The sequence below is a fragment of the Malania oleifera genome, chromosome 10, assembly GCF_029873635.1.
Source record: "Malania oleifera isolate guangnan ecotype guangnan chromosome 10, ASM2987363v1, whole genome shotgun sequence".
Classification (NCBI taxonomy): Eukaryota; Viridiplantae; Streptophyta; class Magnoliopsida; order Santalales; family Ximeniaceae; genus Malania; species Malania oleifera.
In genome coordinates this window covers 82,129,527-82,152,251 of record NC_080426.1, presented here as the reverse complement: position 1 = coordinate 82,152,251, position 22,725 = coordinate 82,129,527, and positions in this window count along the sequence as shown.

The following is a 22,725-nucleotide window of genomic DNA, read 5'->3' as shown; positions in this document are numbered from 1 at the left end:
AAATCTTCTAGGGCAAAATATTCATCTTACTCCCATATCTTTGGAAAAAATTCTTCGAGTCAAGCCAGGAGATTTTGAGGTCCACATTGTTGAGAAACAAAGGGTAATGTCCCAAGGATTTATTCCAGAGGAATTATTACCCCTAGTCATAACTGATACACCTAGGCATCCACCTCTTTACAAACAGCTCAATCTACAAGCTCTAATCCTGCACAAACTTATTGCATACAATATCTTTCCATGTTTTGGTTCTCATGATCATATTTCATTCTTAGATTGTTTTGTTATATGGTGTATTCTTAAAGGGAAAAAGTTAGATCTTCCAAGTTTAATTATCAAATGGATTATTATGAAAGTTGATGCCCCTCCTGTCATTCTACCATATGCTGGGATGTTAAATATGGTATTTGCTCATTTCAATGTTCTTACACCATCATTTAATTTCACTAGAAAAACCCATTACGATATCTTTTCTGATACTATTCTTAAACGTATGGGATATAAGAACTCTCCTCAAGGATGGTTTCATAAGGGACTTCATCATGTATCATCTGCACCACCACCTCAGTCTTCCATACCAGCCTCTTCAGTTCAACTTGACCCAAAAACTCCTTCTTGGTTCATTCCATTTTTTAATCACTATATGACCTTCAGTGATGGAATGCAATCTAGACTTGGTACACTAAGGGAAAAGGTTTCTACTGTGGAAACTTATTGTTCCGGCCTTGTTCAGTGTGTTGACAAGATTGAGAAACATCTGGCTAGCTCCTCTAAAGGCAAATCTCCAATGGATATCAACTATACTTTATCAAGTGATGATGAATCTGCTGAAAAATCTGGAGAACAAGAAGAAGAAGAAGATGAAAGTGGGTCTATGAAAGCCTCCGATTGATGTGTTTCATCTATGAGCTATTTATCACTTTTATGTATTAGTGCTTCACCGGATAGTATGTTCTTTATGTTTGTAAGCTCTATAAGTACTATGTATTGCAGCACTTCTCTATATATATTTTTTTGTATTACTCTTTTCTTTTTTTTTTTTGATTGATGTCCAAAGGGGGAGATGTTTGAGAGAAGGGAGTGCAAAAATGAAAAATGCTAATATGCTATGGTTTGTAAAACTATGAATTTGTATGGATCATTTATGGATTATCTTGTATGGATCTTGTATGGATCATTTTGCAAGTACCATGAATTCATTACTTATGTGACTATGACTATGAGTATATCATACTTGTTCAAAGGGGGAGCCATGAGTATTATCTCTTATTATTTTTGCTCTCGATTTATCATCATCAAAAAGGGGGAGATTGTTGGCCTCACAAGGCTTAAAATTCTTATTTTGATGATAACAAATCATGATATGTTTAATATGGTTTAAGTGAAAGTCTTTTAGGAAAAAGGCAAAGCTTAAAGGTAGTGACCATCAAGAAAGGTCTTGAAAAGCATGAGGATTAAAGATAATTTGATGAAAGCTTAAAGAAAAGATCAGGAACTCAAAGATGATGGAAGAACAAGGACTTACTTGAAGATCAATGCAATAAAGTTTTAAGTATGTTTTTATGTAAGTACATCAAGTTAATTTCAAGTATAAACTGAATTAAAGCTCTCATAAAATCAAAAGAAACTCAGAAATATATTTTTAGAAAAACCCTAAAGTATGTTTTTCAAATCAAAGAAAAGAAGGGTTTTAAAAGAAAAGTTACTTTTAAAATAGCAGGGCCAGACGACTGTCATCTTGTGGCAAGCGACTACCAAATTAAATGAAGAATTTTTCAAAGAGGCAGTAGCATGCCAGGCGACTGCCTGAACATAGCCAGGCGCCTGGGTGGTCATGCCAGGTGACTGCCTAAGTTCTGGTAGGCGAATGCCAGTGTTCTGTGTTGTGAGTTTCTTCTATGACAGGTGAATGCCAAGTCGTGGCAGGAAACTGCCACTTGAACGTTGGCTTAAAAACTTCCAACGGGAAGATTTTTTAAATGGATTTTTTGGGCACTACTATTTTGAAAAGCTTGGAAACTACTTCAAGGAAACTTTGGGGGTAAGGAATTACTTTTAAACTTTTATAAATAGCCCCAAACTTCAAAGATTTTATACACCAAGAAATTTCCAGCAATCAAAGTTCTCTAAAAAGCCCTCAAATTCTCTTGTGTTCATCCATCTTCAACTACTAAGTTACTGCTGATACAAACTTCAAAGTAAAGCCTTCAAAGTCTAAATCTTTCAATACTTGGAAGATATTTGGTGATTAAAATTCAGTATTGAGCTTCAATCCTTTTATATTTTATTTACTTTGAAGTATTCTTGTGCTGAATGTTGTACTAACCTACTCTTCTGTGGGAGTGTTTTCTTGTACACAAACTCTTCTTTATCTTGGTTCTTGTTTATAAACGATTCAGGGGTGTAGAATTGTTGGACCAAATAAGGGAATATCATTTGGAGAGGCAGGCTCTAGCCTAACGGAAGGAGTGATTGTAATCAGTATTATTCCACTCGTTAATAGAACTGAACTAGTGAATCCTTTAGTAGTTTGCCAAAGGCGAGGACGTAGGCTAGATAGTATAAGCCGAACCTCGTAAAATCTTGTGTCTCTCTTCTTCCTTGCTCTTTATTTTTCAGCAATACTTATAACCTGCGTGTATGTTTTAAAATTGTTAATTCTGAGTGTATGGTTGTTAAATAGATCGGAGGATAATTTGTTTTGGCTTGATCAACATTGATTGCGGAAACCGAAAAGGACTACGTTGGTTGATCATTGTAAACTTATTAATCTGAAAGTTTGTTTAAAAGCTAAACACAAAGAAGAATTGTGTGTTTGGAATAAACACAAGGCTTACATAAATTCAGTGTACTTTACAATTTATTATAGGGCTATTGATACAAAGATCAAGATTTTGATTATCTTGTTGATTAGTTGTGGTTGAATTGTTTTTATATTTACTTGTTGTGATTGTTGATATAAAACAAAGAATTAAAACTTGAAATAATTTTAAAATTCCACTTTAAAATTCCAATTCACCCCCCCCCCCTCTTAAGAATCTATCCTAATTTCACTGTGTATGTTCACATTGCAATTTACATTCAACTACACATCTTTCTGCATTAGCAAGGGGGAGAAGTAATTTGAATTAACACAAGGAGACACATTTCACAGTACAATTTTTAAAATCTGATCGTTGAATGAGTTTAAAACTTTAAGATTTAAAAGGGGAGAAAAATATAAGGTTATGTCCACTTATGTATTATTATACACCTTTTTGTTGATGTCAAAAGGGGGAGAAGAATCAAGCTATAGGAAAAATGAGCAAAAATGCAAAACTAATTGAAGAATCAGGCTATCGCAAAGATGGGCAACTAATTGGGTATGAGCATGAGCATGTTTTATTTGACATGAGAATATTTTACTTGCTGAATATTTGATGCATTATTTGAGGGTGAGCCTTCTTAGGCGTAACCCATTCTATATTTTTTATTATGTATTTATCATCATCAAAAAGGGGGAGATTGTTGACTCTATGAGTCCAATCCTGTTTTGATAATGACAAATCACTTGGTATTTGATCTGTGCATTGAGATTGTGAACAGGAACAATATTTAGCATGCACAGATAGATAGAAAGTTATGGAAGCCATGAAGGCTAACGTATATATATCTTGGCAAAATCCATGAAACTAAAAGAGTTGAAGAATGAAGATCCAAGCAACAAGTTCAAAATCATCATGGGAATGAGTATTTAGAACTGAATGTATTTACATATTTCATATGATTTAATTTGAGGCTCAACATATACCTTAGACTGACCTTAGGACTCATGCATCTCATGAACAACTTTAGGGGATATTTATGGACATTGATATTTTTAAAAACCCAAGAAAATATTTTATAAAAGAGCAAAGAAAGGGAGCAAAAACATATTTTTGAAAATAAAGAGTAAACTCCAGAAAATGTTTAGTTGAGAAGACTAAACTCTCAAATCAGAAGACTGAAATGTACGCTCAATCATCTGGAGATTCAACTTTTTTGAAGATTCAACTTTAGAAGACCGAAGTTAAGCTCAGTCGTGAGAAGAATTTTTTCAGAAGACTGAAGATTAAGTTCAGTCGGCTGGAAAATTTTTGGAGAAACATGGAAACAGGTAGAAGCACATCAGAAGACTGAACCTTGACTTCAGTTGTCTGAACCCGCAATTTCATAAGTCTGAACCCCAACTTCAGTCATCTAACCCTGTGTCCAGGTTATATTTTCCGAAGCTCTAAGGAACTTAAGTCGTCTGAGCTCTAGCCCTCAATCGACTGAACTTACAGGAAGATTAAAAATTTGATTTTTAATGAAAGAATAGGCAAGTTATTTCTTCATCAAGTTGATCCAAGGGTTAGAAATCATCCTAAGGTCAAAGTTACCTATATAATCAATATCTAAACCCTAGTACCCCCAAGAAAACCAACCTTTGGCATACGATTGAGCATATTGTACATTTAGCACAACCTAGGAGAACTTTGAACATACTGTTGAAGTTTTTGCTTGGGATTTCAAAGTTTATACGTGAAATCTGAGCTAAGGCTATCTTGATCTTCAAAAGGCAATCTAGCAATTGTTGTGTTTTCATTTTGGTATTAAGGTTTGGTATATCGATTTGTTTGTTAATATTTTTTCTTATAGAGTTTTTCAGCTGAATTGATTTTTTTGTTAATACTTATTCTCAAAGAGTTTTTCAGCTCTACATCTATTATTGAATATTATTAGAGAGATTGATCTTAAGTGTTTATATACATATATAGAGTGTTTTTGACAAGATCACTACTTTAGAAAAGTTTTGTCATTGGTTCAATATTCCTTGATTCAAGTATGTATTCATTTAAAGATTCAATATTTCTGATAGTACAAAACCACTTGATTAAATATCCATAGAGTTCATAACTATATGTATTATTATGGGATATTTTTTGAAAAATATTATTCTGGGTTTTGATCTTTGAACACATATCATATATAAATATATATACATATTCATGTACAAAGATCAAATTGTGTTTTGAATATTGGGAATAAAGCTTATTGATCTTGATCTTTATAATATTCATGACAAATTTCTTAATAAATCACATTTGATATTTGTGCATCTAGTAAGTTGAAGTAGAACCCTAATTTCTCCAAAGCATTTGCTTATATCATTATTTTGGGAGATTTGATAAAAGGGAAATTGGTTGAAGCATATCATTCATGTAACGACTATATCGTTACATACATATTGAGCTTCAAGTTTCATCATATGGATATGTGTTAGGTTTCAATTGTACTCACTAGTTTTGTTAGAAGCAAATCTTGACTTGCTTTGTAAGTTTGAAATTCTATATTGTAATCACGATTCGGGTTGTGAACCGAGTGAGGAGGAAGTTGTGCCTCCTGTAAGCAATGGATGTAAGGGAAGCTCCATCCTGGTTAAAGAAGCAGAGATTTAGTGGAATCCTTGAGTGGGTTGTTTAAGGCGAGGACGTAGGACAAGTTGGTTGAACCTCATAAAAACTGTGTTTGCCTTCTCTCTTCCTTTAACCCTTTTATTTTCTGCACCGCATTTCTTTACTTATGTTGCATGTGTGTATGTTGAATAACCCCACATAGATTCAATAATTAATTAGGTAAAATAGAGTTCATTGAAAAAATAATTTGAATCAGTATCAAACCCCTGCAATTAACTTGTTAAATATAGAAATAGGGATTAAGTGGTAAATAATACTAAAGGTTTTAAAAAAAACTGAATTCACCCCCCCTCTTGGGATTACACCTAAATTAACAACATCATTGAAAATATATGCAACCATTATGCATTTTTATCTCAAAATGAACCCAAGAACACTGAAGAATCCTTAAATGATGATTCTTGGATTATGGCTATGCAAGAAGAACTAAATCAGTTTGAAAGAAGTCAAGTATGGCAAGTAGTAACTAAACCCAAAGAACATTCAATCATAAGAACTAAATGGGTCTCTAAAAATAAGAAGCATGAAAATGGGGTAATTGTTAGAAACAAAGTTAGGCTAGTAATACAAGGTTATAATCAAGAAGAAGGTATTGACTATGATGAAACCTTTGCCCCCGTAGCAAGAATGGAAGCAATAAGGATGCTCCTAACCTATGCAGCACATAAGGATTTTAAACTATATTAAATGGATGTAAAAAGTGTGTTCTTAAATGGATATATAAATAAAGAAGTTTATGTTAAACAACCTCCAGGTTTTGAAGACACAAAAAATCCTAATCATGTATTCAAGTTAATAAAAGTTTTGTATGGTTTGAAACAAGCTCCTAGAGCTTGGTATTAAAGACTAAGCAATTTTTACTCAAAAATGATTTTTCAAGAGGAAAGGTAGATAGCACTCTATTCATAAAAACTAAAAATAAAAAATATGCTAATAGTACAAATCTATGTTGATGATATCATATTTGGTGCAACACATGAAGAATTATGTAAAGAATTTGCTACATGTGTGCAAAGAGATTTTGAAATGAATATGATGGGAGAGTTAAATTACTCCCTAGGGTTACAAATTAAACAAACTAAGAATGGAACATTGGTAAATCAAACTAAATATATTAAGGATATGTTGAAAAAGTTTGATATGGAAGAAAGAAAACCCATAGGAACCTCTATGAGCACCTTAACAAGTCTTGACAAAATGAAAAAGGAAAACAAGTGGACACAAAACATTACTGAGGAATGATAGGAAGCCTATTATATCTGACAGCAAGTATACCCGACATCATGTTTAGTGTATGCATGTCTGCTAGGTTTCGATCAACACCTAAGGAATCACATCAAATAGTAGTTAAATGAATACTTAGGTACTTGTTAGGCACACTTGATCTAGGCTTGTGGTATCCAAAGGGAACTGATTTTGAAATGATAAGCTATTTAGATGTGGATTATGTTAGGTGTAAAATAGATAGAAAGAGCACTAGTGGGACTTTTCACTTTCTAGGACACTCACTAGTCTCTTGGTTTTCAAAGAAACAAAATTTTGTGGCATTATCCACAGTTGAAGCAAAATACATAGTAATTGGGAGTTGTTGTGCTCAAACAATATATATATGAAACAACAATTAAGAGATTTCAAACTTCAATATCAAACAATTCCAATAAAGTGTGACAACACAAGTGCCATAAATATTTCAAAAAAATTCAATATCTCGCTCAAGAACAAAACATATTGACATAAGACATAACTTTTTGAGAGATCACATAAAAAAAGAGGAAATAATTCTAGAATTCGTTAATACAAATGATCAATTAGCGAACATATTCACAAAAACACTCTCTGAGGATCGATTTATATTCATTAGATGAGAATTAGGAATGATGCATGTTCCAGAAGTTGTTTGAAGAAAGTTTTTTTTTTTGAAAAATATTGGCAGGCAACTGTCATGCTAATGACTTGGTGCCTTTTGGGTTTCCAGGCGCCTGCCTCTTCATGGCAGGAGATTTCCTCATGGCGGGTAAGGGTTTAAAAACCTATTCTACCTCATTTTAACAACCCTCAGGCGCCTACCACTTCTCCTCTCATTCTCAATCCTTTCATTCCTACTCTTATTCAAGCTTATTTCTCCTCCAAATCCATCTAAAATCAGAATCCAAACTCAAAACCTATATCATCATCACCAATTTCTAGGGTTTCTTGGATTCCAATTTCAAGAAAACATGCCACAGACAAAGACCATTGCAAACAAGGGGGCTTCCTCCTCCTCACACATCAACAACGATGAAGTTGAGAAATGGTTAGTTACTGTTCAAGCCAAACATCTTCATTGCAACCAATCATAGGTAAAGTGATTGATGTTGAATATTTCAATTCTAACTTTCCTGAAATTTTAGATCTTTTAAAATAAATGGTTTGGGAAAGATTTATCACCTATCAGGCCAAAAGGTATTATCCAAACTTGGTAAGGATTTTTTATGCGAACACGAAGAAACAAGAAGATGGGATAAAAACTAACCCTTTAGGGCAGAGTATTCATCTTACTCCCTTATATTTAGGAAAAATCCTTTGTGTTAAACAGGGAGATTTTGAAGTTCAAATTGTTGAAAAACAATGGATAATGGCACAAGTGTTTACCCCAGACACATTCTTACCTCTTGTGATGAATGATAAATCCACTTATTTTGGAAATCCACCTATCTATAAATAGCTGAACCTTTAAGACATAATTTTTCATAAACTCATTACTTACAATATCCTACCTTGATCTGGTTCACATGATCATGTTTCCTTTCTAGATTTTTCATCATGTGGTGCATTTTGAAAAGGAAAAAGCTGGATCTTCCTAGTCTTATTATCAAATGGATTAATATGAAAGTTGACGCTCCTCACATTATTTTCCCATATGCTGGTATATTGAATATGGTGTTTGCAAATCATAGCATCCTCACACCATCTTACAACTTCATTTGAAAAACACATTGTGACATTTTCTAACACAATTCTGAAGCGAATGGGTTATAAGAAAACCACTCAAGGCTAGTTTCACAAAGGTCCTCGACACCTCAGACCTAAGCCTCCTCCTCAGCCTTCTATGACAGCTACTTCAGTTCAGCCAGACTCAGATAGTCCTTCCTAGTTTCTACCATTTTACACTCACTGTCTAAACTTAAGTGATAGAATGCAATTTGGTCTTGGTACACTTCAGGAGAACGTTACCACTGTGGAAACTCACTGCTCCACTCTTGCTCAGCGTGTTGATAAAATTGAGAAGCAATTGGACAGCTTTTCAAAAGGTACAACACCGATGGATATCAGCTCAGTTCCATTTAGTGACGTTGAATTTGCTGAAAATTCTAAGGAATAAGAAGACGAAGATGAGGGGAGTACATCCAAGGATGATTTAGAGTAGTGAGCTTGATCCTTGTCGTGTTTTGATGCTTTATCTTATGTATTAGTACTTTATATTTCTATGTATTTCACTAGCCAGCATTTTTGTTTGTATCATATTCTGGATGGCCTTAAGTACTTTGTAGTTCAAACTTAAATATGATTTATGATTGATCACCCTCTTTTCCTTTTTTGATTTATGTCCAAAGGGGGAAAGTGCTTGAGAGAGCAAAAAGAAAAATATATTCGACTACCTGATGCTTGATACTTTATACATATGTTTGACTACTTGATGCTTGAGTACTTTATGCTTAAGAATGCTTGAGAATATGCTTAAGAATGCTTGATAAATTTACTTTATGCTTGAAAACACTATGCTTACTAAATTTTTCGTTCATGCTTATTGAAAGAGGGAGCTATGACTATTGTAAAAGGGAAGCACTTTAAGGAGTATTTTCTCATTTTTGCTCTAGATTTGTCGTCATCAAAAAGAGGGAGATTATTGGCCTAACAAGGCTTACAATTCTTATTTTGATGATAATAAATCAAGATAAGTCTGATATGGTTTTCAAGTTGAACTGTTTTAGAAAGTAGGTAAAGCTCAAGTACTTCAAAGCCAAACTTAAGGGTTAATAAAGCTTATGATGGACATATTTTATAAAAAAAATCTTGAAGAATGAAAGTTGATTGCAAGATCAAAGATGATATATGATCAAGGAAAGATTTTAAAGCATGGATTTACATGAAAATCAAAAGTTTAGAGTTTTAAGGATGTCTCTGTGTAAGTACTTCTTGTAAACCTCAATATAAATTGAATTTAAGATCTTACAAATAAAAAGAAACTAAGAAACAAATTTTTGAAATACCTTGAATTATGTTTTCTAAACCAAAATGATAAAGGTCTCAAGTGAGGAAAGAAGTTTTCAAAGTGAAAAGAAAATTTTTGAGAGCCAGGCGACTGCCAATACAGGCAGTAGACTGCAAAATTAAAAGAAATAAAAACTGGGAGGCGGTAAGGTCCCAGGCGACTGCCTGAGACCTGTCAGGCACCTAGGTGGTCAATTTAGGCTCTTGTCTATGCCTTGGTAGGTGACTGTCAGCCTTTTGTGTGTTGAGTTTTGACTATGTGAGGCAACTGCCTGATCGTGCAAGCGATTGATACTCAAACAAGATTTAAAAAAACTCAACGGAAAAATTTTTTAAATGGTTTTCTTGGGCTATACTCTTTTGGAAACTTGATATTTACACCAAGCAAACTTGGGGGGCAAGGAATTATCTTTTAAACATCTATAAATAGCCCTAACTATAATGATTTTACATGACAAAGAAATTTTCTAGCAATCAAGAACTCTCAAAGCTCTAAATTTCTCTTGTGCTTATCTTGCTTTCACTACTGAATTGCTACTAATTCTAACTTTGAATTTGAGTCTTCAAAGTCCAAATCTTTCAATACACGAAAGATAATTTTGGTGATCTAAATTTAATTAGCTTCAATCTCTTTATATTGAATTACATTGAAGTATATTTGTGCTAAATATTGTACTAACCAGCTCTATTTTGAGAGTGTCTCTTGTACAAAAATTTCTCTCTACTTGTTTCTTGTTTCTAAAGGATTCAAGGTTGTTGGACTGTCGTGCCAAGCGAGGGGATATTGTAAGGAGAGGTAGGCTCTAGCCTAATCGAAGGAGTGTTGTAAACGGTGTTGTTTCACCCAGCAAAGGAATTGACTTAGTGAATCGGTGGTTTGCCAAAGGTGAGGATGTAGGCTGGGTATAAGCTGAATCTCGTAAAACTTTGTGTTCCTCTTGCTCTTCCCTACTCTTTATTTTTCAGCATACTTTACAAACTGCGCGGATGCTTTACAATTTCTAAATTCTAAGTGTTTGAGTATTAAATAGACTAGAAGATAATTTGTTTTGGTTTGATTGGCATTGATTGTAGAAACTGAAAAGGAATATGTTGGTTGATCATATTAAACTTATTAAACTGAAGGTTTATTTGAAAAATGAACCTTGGAAAGAAGTGTGATTGTGAATTTCAACACAGTTCTTACTCAAATCCAATAAGCATTGCATATTACTAGAGGGCTATTATCACAAGAATCAAGTGTTTGGTTATTTTGTATTGATTGCGGTTGATTAGGATTGATTATTTTACAAGTACTTTGTAATTGTGTTTGGGTTGTGTTTATTGTTGTAATACAAAATTTTTAAAAAGAAGATAAATTTTTTTAACCCAATTCACCCCCTATTGGGAACAATATCTTATTTTCAGTCGCACTTATTAGCAGCCAAGAGGATACTTAGATACATTATCGAGACCATTGAAATATGATTATTGTAACGACCTGCCTATTTTTACTATATACATATATTCATATTTAGTTTTTTTTTTCTTCATAACAACATTCATAATAACTCTGATATCCTACTAAACTGATAGAGTCATAATCAACCCGGACCCATGGGTACTAGGGATATACCTATCATACATTTCTAATACCTAAGCAGTGGAAAGTATAAAATTATATACATACCATACAACAACGGGCACAATACCAGAATTCTACGTAATCAGTCATATATATACAGACATCCATAAAAAGGACCAAAAAGTACCCTAGGCTCATAACCTAAAAACTAATATAACCCTAGTTTAACTACTTACCCTTTTGACAGGGTAGTTTGGTCAAACTCTACTGCTGCGGAGCTCTATCCGCACTTCTATCTGGATTTTTTAAAATATTTGTAATGCTAGGGTGAGACACTTCTCAATAAGGGAGATAAACTAATATCAGGGTGTGGCAACATGAGTAATAACCTGCTTAAACATGAACTGTAAATAATACATATATATCTAATAAAACGGGCTGTATAGATTATGAATAAAACATGATTCATCATATCATAATAAATAATGCACTAATTCTGTAATCATGTATGTTGACCTTATAGGTCAGATCCTGTTTTGATTATGACAAAAACCTTGGTACCTAATGTTTGATGAGTTTATGTATAGGATCAATTGAAAGTTTCTATATGATGCACATGAACTTGAAGAAAATAAAGACTCGGAATATTTATCTGTTGTATTTTTATTTTAATTGGGTATGTAATATTAAAGGTATTATGGTCTGTAATAATTAATGCATATCATGCATGATACGGTTTACGCTCAAAAAGACCTAAACTGACCTTAAGTTCCCCATGCATGATTAAATGAATGCCCTATTAAATTTAAGTTAATCATCATATGAATAGGGGCAGCATTTCAAAGAGAAAAGGACCGGTTCAGTTGACCAAACTAACTTATACTGAGATCCTTGGTCGACCGAACCCCAACCGAGTTAACATGGTTACATCTCGATCGACTGACCAAAAGTATAAAGGCAAGCTCTAGTCGACCGAACCTCACTGGGTCAACAAGTTGACCGCTTGGTCAACTAACCAAAGTTATATAGGCAACGCCCTAGTCGAGCAAACCCCCATGTAGAAAATTCCAACCTCTCAGTCGATCGAACCTCCTAGTTCAAACTGACCTGGTCGACCAAACCGGCGGGTTTGGAAAATTGCCTCTAAAACCCTCAAGATGGTCGACCATACTTTCAGTTCAAATTTTCCCTAGTCAACTGAGCTAGATAGTACGGTCAACCGAACATTAAGTTCAGTCAACCGAGCGTCTCGGGTTGTTGAATTTTTACCCAAAGTCAAGTTTGGTTAACTTAAATTAAACTTATATAATCTTTTTCAAAAATACCTAGTGTGTCCCCAACAGCTACATTTTTTCCAAATTTTATATATAGCCCTTCATTTGCAAAAATTAAGCATGGATTAGGATTTGAGATTAGGAAAAATTCTTTGAAAATATCTTTGTCCGAAATCTCTATATCTTCATATCTCTTCAATCCTATAGCAAAAATCTACCTCCTATACTCATCTAGTCATTAATCTTGAGAGAAGGTAGTGTTCTTCATACTTTTTGTATAAGCTAAACTCTCATATGTTTATATTTGATTATATGTTGATTTTTGGAGAGTTAACTAAGGTTTTTCCCATAATATTTCATTCATAAATATTTGATTGGGAAAAAACCTTGTGTGGCTTAAGATCTTGCATCCTTATTGCAAGTTTTCATAAGCTTGATTTGTTCTTTGATGAAAACATTTTTTAGCAAGATTGAAAACCCTAGTATCTACTGTGCTTGATATTTGAGAAATATTGTTTGAGATATCTGTTAGGGTTATATAAAGCTTATGATTAATCACATTACAAGCATGTTGGCATGACATCAAAAGCCTCACTCTCACATACACACATTGATTTACATCCCGTTTGAGAGTTACCACATTGGCTAAAAAAATCTCACTTGAGCTTGATATCCTATCATATGTGAGTGCAATATATGGTTGAGCATATTGGTACACATTTGCTTAAATTAAGAAGCATATTTGGTTGTACACAAAAAAAAAAAAATTATATTTCATTATTGTATTCCAGGTAAGGGCTTGAAGAGGGAGACTAGCCCTGGTAAATAGTCCCGGATTGGCTTTGACCTGGTTAGGAAAGCTAGGTGCACCATCTTGTTAAGGTGTGTTTAGGCTGAGGTCAGCCCTACTAATTGATCTAGTTGTAACTGGTGCCGCTCCACCTGTTAAGTGAGCAATAGTGGTAATCCTTGTGCTTGTGAGTCAAAGCGGGGAAGTAGACAGTATTGGCTGAACCCCGATAACATATCGTGTATGCTTTTATTTTTTCGCAAATTTATTTACTGCACGTGTATGTTTTATTGTGAATGCTACGTAGGATTTACTTTCCACGTATTAATCTTATCTGCGAATTTGGGATTACTTAGAAAGACCCTGGGTTGTGAAATAATATTGATATCTTACCTAACTTATGAGAAAAAGTTTAAAATTCCAATTCACCCCCCTCTTGGTAATACACCAACCCTAACAATTGGTATCAGATCCTTATTGCACTAGGCTTAACATCTTTTGTAAAAGATCGCAATGGCTCTCATTAGTGTATCCCCATTTGGAGAGGGACAATCACCTTCTAGTCCTCCATTATTTTACGGTGTAAATTACACCCGGTGGAAAATTCGAATGATCATATTTATTAAATCTGTGAACTAGAGGGTCTAGTAGGTGATTGATAAAGGAATTTGCATACATGTAGTTCAAAATGATAATAATATTATGCACGAAAATTCATATGCCATGGACTTATTATATTGCTCTTTAGATTTTGATATCTTGCTTGAGTTTGTGGCCTATAAAAGTGCACAAGAAATTTGGGTTGAACTCGAAAGGAAGTATGGAGTGACCTAGGAAATGGAGACTGCCACTCCAAATATTACGAGCCACAATCATGATCAAATTGCATTGGTAGACGATGAGGTATATGATTCTGACTTTACCTCATTCACTGATTTGTGCAATAATACATGTGATGTTTCTTATGCTGAAGCCTGTGATATATCATGTTGGCCTTACAAGGCTTAAAACCTTGTTATCCTGTTTTGATGCTAAAAAATAAGTGAAATTTAATGTATTTGTGTGAGTAATGATATTTTAGGGCTCATACATGAGAAAGCAAGGTCAAAGTGCTCACAAGGATCAAATGAAGTTTAAATGAGTCAAAGCATGGATTTAAAGATGATATATTAAACCTTGAAGATTATGAGGACATGAATAAGTTGTTGAAAGCCAAGGAATATTAAAGTCAAAAGAGCCAAAGAAATGCAAAGTGAGAAAGCTCAAAGAATATGGAAGTTTGAAGAAAAGATGGACTCAAACCAAGGACAAAGCATGAAGACTCAAGAATCTAGAATGTTAATGTTTTAGAAGTCTCATGTAAGTGTTTTAATGTTTAAAATATCGTTTGAAATATTTTAAAGCTCTTAGGTTAACTTCTTAGACCTAGATACCTTTTAAAATATCTGGAAAATATTTTTATAAAGTCAAAAATTATTTTAAAAATGTTAGAATCAATTTTGGAATAAAAAGCAACAAAAAGGGTATTTCCAAATGCTGTCAGTTTTTATGCATCCGTATTCAGGTGCATTTTTTATTATCAAAACCATATTTATTTTAAAATATGGTCAACATCAAAGTTGTAGTATTTTCTCTTAGATTTCTTGTGAAACCAAGAACACCTAATTTAGAGTTATACAGAAAAAGTTATGGCTAAAACATTGAAGTAGGGTCACTGTTGTTAGACATCTGAACACTGTTCACAGGAGGCACTTCAGACGTCTGAACAGCACATAGAACCACTTCAGATGACTGAACTCGACACCTTAGACATCTGAATATTTTCTAGACAGAATTAAAAGATGCAGTAGCTATTCATATGACTGAACTTGTGACTTCAGACATCTGAACTTGACACTTCAGACGTCTGAACCTCACTTCAGACATCTGACCCTGTGTCCAGTACATTTTTAAAGGGGTTTCAGGAACTTCAGATGATTGAACTCAAACTTTTAGACATCTGAACACTGTTCAATGGGAAAATTTTTTAAAATCTAATATTTTAAAAATTAGTTGTTTGAGCTCCAAACTTTCTAAAATTTTAGGAAACATTTAAAGGAAACTTTTGCAACATGGAAACAAGTTTGAAAACCTATAAATACATGGTTTTACAAATCAAAAATTATCCAAGAATTGAAAAATCTATTTTGAGAAGCTGAAAGCATTCTTGTTCTTCCAAAGTTCTCTTACTCACTCATTGCAAATCTCTTTTGCTGAGATAATCTGAAGTGCTAATCTTTCCTCCTCTGAATTCCTACTACTAATCCTCATCTAAGAAGAATATTGGTGAATTCAACACTTGAGCTTCATTATATTTCATATTGATATTTTACATTCGAGTATACAATGCTAAAATTGTACTAACTTGCTCTTTGAGAGAGTATACTTGTACGCAGATTATATCTTGTTTTCTTGTAGTTCTTTGACGTTCCAAGGATTGTTTGGATCGTTGGCTAAGCAAGGGGATATTGCTTAGAGAGGCGAGCTCTAGCCTAATGATGGAGTGTTTGAGCATGGGGTATCGCTTGTAAAGGTTTTGTTCCACCCATCAAAGGAACATGTTTAGTGAATCCTTTGGTGGTTTTGCCAAAGGCGAGGACGTAGGCTAGGTATAAGACAAACCTCGTAAAAATCCCCGTCTCACTCTCTCTTTCCCTATTCTTTATTTTCAATGCATATTTAAATTGCGTAGATGGTTTAAATTTGAAAATCATATAAACTACATATATTTGGAAATCAAACAAACTTAAGGTTTAATTTTGATTTGGGTTGCGGAAACCGAAAGGGAGTACGTTGGTTACACCATATATTGTGGAAACCATACGGGAGTACGTTACTTGGTTAACATCCCAAAGATAAATTTACCAAGAGTTTATTTGAGTTCTAAATATTTGGAAAGAGTGATTGGATTCATCTATACAGGGCTTTACATCAGCAAGCATAAATTCTCATTCAACTACAGGGCTTACAAATTCATAATCACGGGGCTTATATAAACAAACAAACTTTATCAAGATCTTATATTACCAAAGTGTTGAATACTTTATATCTTGGTTTGGTTGTTTGTTGTTTAACTTGTACTTGGCAAATAATTTGATTGTTTGGTTTGAAGATTGTGTTTAATTGATTGATTGTTTAATTGTGTAATTGATTAAATAAAGAAACTAAGTTCTTAAGTTCTTGACAAATTAAACACATAAGTCACAAATTGGTTAAAAGAAATAAAATGAGTTTAAGAATTATAAAAAAGAATTAAAAGAAATTTTTAAAAGCCAATTCACCCCCCCTCCTCTTAGGAAGCTATTCCTAATTTCATATCATATGTTGAATCAATAGTTGCCTTTAATGATTGCTTTGATGGTAATGCATAATTTGATGATTTTTTGTGTTGAATGTCGTGTTGTATCATGTGTTGAATCATTCGTTGAAACTTATGATGATACTGTAAATGCCATATGCAATGATTCATGTAATGATTGTGTTAAATTTTGTAATGAATCATGTGTTGAATTTGATGATGGAAGCAAGTTTTTGAATGATAAACTAGAAAATGTTTTATGCAAATGCTTAAGCTTCTAGCTAAGGTATCTAAATAGGAAAATATCTTTGAAAAATGGAAATAAAAGGTCGGAAAAATAGTTAAAGGATCTAAGAAAATATCATGCCACCTTAGAAAAGAAAAATATCAAGAAAATATTAAAAATTATCTTTGAAAAAGGGTTCATATTCTAAATCCCATAGTTATAAAAACTCAAACGTCTATTTTGAACAAAAAAGAACAAATAAGTAAACATGTTTGTATGCATATAATTGATACCTAGGACACATTGGCTCTGTTTATTTGTGTAAAAGTGCAAAAGGCTTAAATAAGGAAATGATGTGGGTAATCTTAGTAGCCAATTCCTCAGAGAGAGGGGGAAGAGGAAATCAAACAGAACCATAGGACAAGATTTTGTGGGGTAGATGTAACTGATAGCCTGAGAGGTAGTTAAACTTAGTAGACCACAAAATTGATCCCCCCTAAGTGCAAAAGTCATGTTTTATTTTTAAAAGAAGATTTTAGGTCAAAATTTGGTGAAAATTTGACCGAGTTCAGTCGACCATCCACAAATGAACTAGCCTCTTCGGTTGACCGTTTAGCAGAATTTGACTATTCAGTCGACCGATGACTTTTGAGTTGATGAACTTCGGTTGACCGAACCCACTTCGATCAACCCCTCGGTCAACCAAACTTGAAACCGAACTCCTCTTCGGTCGACCATCCATTTTAGGTCAAAATCCTTTTGGTCAACCGAATGCGGGCATTTTATGAAGAATGTTAAACGTTAGACCACCGAATTTGTCTTTGGTCGACCGAACCTCGCGGGTCTATATATATTTCCCACGTAAAAAGGCTTATTTTCACCGAAAAAGTTTAGAGCTACTCCGCTGCTTCCTTGAATATTACCCTATATTCTCAATCCAGCCCCAAAACCACTTCCATCAACATCCATGGCATGACCAGATGAGCGTATTGATGCTCATGATGTTGCCTACGCCGAGGACAACTGGTTTTTCACAGAGCATGCTAGGATAAGATATGTGAGGGAGTTTCGCCCCATGGAAGTTATACTGGGTAAGATTCTTGATCTTCAGTTTATAGAACAGCATTTTAGCAACATTATGGACATGTTTCGATAACAGGGGTGGAGATGTTTTATCACTTATTAGCCTAGTGGACACTATCCTATATATGTTAGGTTATTCTATGCCAACTTAGGCAATGATGAGAATGGATATTACTCTAAGGTGTTGCATACTAATATTAGATTCGACGCTGAAAATTTGTTAGATACTCTGGATATAGGGTGAGGTGAGTTTAAGTGTCCTGACTCCGTGACCTCCTAGATAAATGAACAAAAGTTTACTATTGAGACTTTTGCAAATTTGACTAAGACTGATCGACTTGCTATTGGTCCAAATCACCCATCGAGCTATAGATCCTTTACCTTAGAGGTCAAAATAGTTCACCCCCTGATCATATACAATGTGCTGCCTAAGGCAGGATCTAGGGTGCATGTTTCTTTCCTCGAGTGTTTTGTTATGTGGTGTTTGTTTGCAAGAAAGAAACTTGATCTATCTAGTTTGATGATACGTTGGATAATGGCTAAGACGATTGGGGCGAAGGATTATTATGCCATATAGATGAATTCTGAATAGGCTATTTCTTGCGATGGGAGTCACTTGATCAAATGTGGTTGTGTTAACAAAAAGGAGGGGTGCAGATATGTTTTCCTTGGTCACCCTAAGGTTGATAGGGTATGAGGTGGCTGGCAACATGTGGTTGTCCATAAGTGCTAGAGAAGTAGTAGCTCAGGAGCAGACCCCATAGGAGAGCCTCTACAGCCCGAGCAGTCGACCAATGCTGATCTGATGGTTGCCATCACTAGTTTTATAGACTCATTTACGCAGTACAGAGATTCACAACATTAGGTTACTTAGTCCATTCAGTCTAACATCAGGGGGTTGAGGGACATGGCTGTGTCATCTAGTGCTTAGTACTCAACTCTTCGAGATGAGTTCAGGGAGTTCTCTATCTCTTCATAAAACAGGTATGGGGAGCTTGAGAGGGTCATTTCTGTTAATTTCAGTGAGCTAGATGACCACACCCATGAGTTGTAGGATGATCGAGATTTGATGATGATGGAATTTGACTTGGATATGGGCGATGGCGCTGATGTTGGAGGAGACATATAGACACCAGGAGAGCACCCTGCAGGATGAAAAATCATTATTATTATTATTATTATTATTATTATTATTATTATTATTATTATTATTATTATTATTATTATTCTTTAGTCTGTATCTATAATCTACTTACATTACTTTTATTTCTCTTACATTGGCTACACCATATTTACACCCACTATCCATTTTGGTTTCTGTCGATAGTTGGGTCATTCGCAGTTACTTATATTTATCTGTAGTTATTGACTGAGGGGGAGCATTGGTTGCTCATTATTGATGTGTGTTGTTTGCTCCCATGATCATGTGATTTTATGTATATATCCGATTGCCATTCTTTGTTCTTTTCATGAATATTTTATAATGAATGGTATATGTATATAAATTGTTGACTACTTGGTTGCATGTTTAGTTTAGAATTCCTCATGCATGGTGGATGCAATGGATGTGAAATTGCATGCCGGTAGATAATTAGGTTCTCGCATGCTCTAAACTTGTGATATACTGCTTGTTTGAGAATCTTCTTGTGTGGGTTAATTTGGTAAATGTCCTGTTTACAAATGGCATGCCACTGGATTTTTGGCAGACATTTTCTCAAAAACATTAAAATATTTTCTAAAATGATATTGGATGTGAATGAAAATTTTGTTTTTGGATTTTAAAATGTCTGCCCTTGGCTTATTTTTAATTTGAATCATCTGGAGCTGCTATTTAAGTGTTTTGAAATTGGCAGGTTCTTTATGGGATAAATCACATTTTTATATAAAATGCAACCGAAATTTTGAACATTAAAAAAAAAAAAAAAAAACAAGTACATTGATGATTATAACGAAATACACGTTAAAACATTTTGTAAGGATGAGTGAAAGTTAAATGAAAATTAATCTCCATCTTGGAATAATCATCAGGCATTTAGGGGAGCCTAGCTCCATCCCTAGCAAAAGAGCTTAATGGATTTGCTTTAGGTTATGAACATCATTCCATGCCTTGATATATCCTTTCTCTTGCATGTGTAATCCATAGGGATAGCTCTTCTAGTTGCATAGAAGAATAAATTAATCCTTACCAGTACACTTATTTTAAGAGAATTAAAATGAATGGCTTATACAATTTGTGACAACCTGCTTAATTTCAACATTTTTCTTATTTTACAAAATCACAAAACTCAAATCAGCAGATCATAATTCGCCTGAACTCGTGGATACTAAGGATACATTAGAACACATAATGGAAGCCTAAACAGTAGGAAACATACAATCACAATATTATAAATACGAAAAACATCCATCACATTACCATAAATACCATAGTCACTATATCCACTGTATTTCAGTATATACATCCCAAAAACAAAATCTAGGGACACTTCCCACAAAATCCAACTGTCCCTACTAAAACTTACCCTTTAAAGAGGGCAGACAAACAACACTAGATCAGCGGGGCTTTTCCCACTCTCCTATCTCAAGCTCCTAAAAAGTTTATAAAATTTTGGGGTGAGACACCTCTTAATAAGGGAAATAAACTAATACCAGTGTGTGGCAACATGAGCATTTCGTGTTATACATATATCGTATAAAAACATATTTAACAACTGTTATGTCATATGGGAAAACATATATATCATCATGACATGGCAGAACATATTGCATTTTCATAATCATATTTCGTCTCATAAAATATAATACAAAAACATTCCTGGTAGGTTAGCTGACTGTTGTCATGTATTACCCCCACATGAATGGGTTTTGTGGCCCGAAGGCGAGACCTGACAATGGTTGGCCAACCACCGCCAAGTCAAAAGTATAGTCTGTAAGTTTGATGGGTCTGCCAGACCTGGTCCGTCCACCAGGGGTGCTCACACACTTCTTAAAAACCACATCAACCATCCAATCTGACACCACTCCGTACAGCGGCATTAACACAGATATCATGATCATGATGACCATGGACACATAGCAACAGTACTATGCAAGTGCCAGCCTAAACCAAGCCAACCAGGTTCTGATATCATATAACATATACTGAAACTAAGATACATGGATATTTCATTTTATTAATTATCAAATCAATCATATCATTTTGCATATATATGTATATCATGAAAATTATCAGCCCGTACGCTGGTATTACACATTTTACCATTGCTCAGCCCGTACGCCGGCAAATCATATCATAGCACAGCCCGTACGCTGGCAAATCACATCCATAGCTCGGCTCATACGCTAGCAAATCATACACGTAGCACAGCCCGTACGCTGGCAAATCATATCCGTGGCACAACCCATACGTTGGCAAGTCATACACATAGCTCGGCCAGTACGCCGGCAAACATATATACAAATCTCAGCTCGTACACCGGTTTTCCATTATAAAAATCCGTATCATAATCACATTTCTAGAAAACAGTATTTCATAACAATTTCTACTCATGCCACACTGAACAGGTTTTTCATATATTCAACATACCATCATTTGCAAAAGTGTTTTCTCAAATATAAATCATATATAAATAGACATATTTACTTTCCTGAAATCAAATGCTATATATACATACATTTTCTTAAAAGAACTAGCTTAGTTTATCCCCTTACCCGATTCCTGAAAAGCCTCTAAGAAAATCTATCCCTCACCCACAGGGTTCCCAACTCAACACCCTGGAAAGAACATTCCCTAGAACTAAAGTTTAGTATTTCTACGCGTATATCACTTCCTACCACTGTCAAATAACCAAATACTAAGTAGAAAGCTTTAGCTTGGATTTGGGATGGTTTCCAACTCAGCCCCACCAATGATTCGCTCTGGCATACTTGGAGAGAACTTTTTCTAGAGCGTCGTGGTGGCTTCAGATCGTCGAACCGGCATAAATCCGACCCAAAATCTTAGTGAGAAGGAGGAGAAACCGTGTGAGGACAGAGAGAGAGATTCAGCACAGGAAAAACGAAGTGAAAATCACGTTTAACCCTATTTATACTGCGGGATTCGTCGACAAGCTACATTACCTCGTCAACGAGTCCTGTAGAAAGTTCGTTGACGAACTTCAACCCTTGTCGATGAATTTTAGGCTTCCAAAAATCCTCTCTCGGTATCTTCTCATTGACGAATCATATCCTCATTGACAAGCTCCTATTATACCCTCATCGACGAGTCGCCTATATTCGTCGACGAGGAACTAAAAAATTCCTCGAGATTATCCTTTCCAAAATGCATCGTCGACGAAGTCGACTGCTTCCTTTTGTTTTCGGTTTCCATTTCCCTTTCTTTTTATTATTTAAATACCATTATTCTTTGGGTCATTACATTCTCCCCTTCTTATAAAATTTTATCCTCGAAATTTACTATTTACGTAACTCGTCATCCCTTAACAAGAAAAGGGTCTACTTATATTATTACTTACCCTCACTTATGGCGGAGGAATACCGTGGTTACATTTCAAGTCCTGGGAGATTACACATATACAAAAGAAAAATTCTCCCAAAACTAAAATGCTACACTAATTAAACCATTACATGTACTTGCAAAAAAAATACTACCTAACTACTTACATTTTACCTATTTAGACTCCTTGGAATAGATATGGATACTTTTGTTTCATCTATTCCTCGG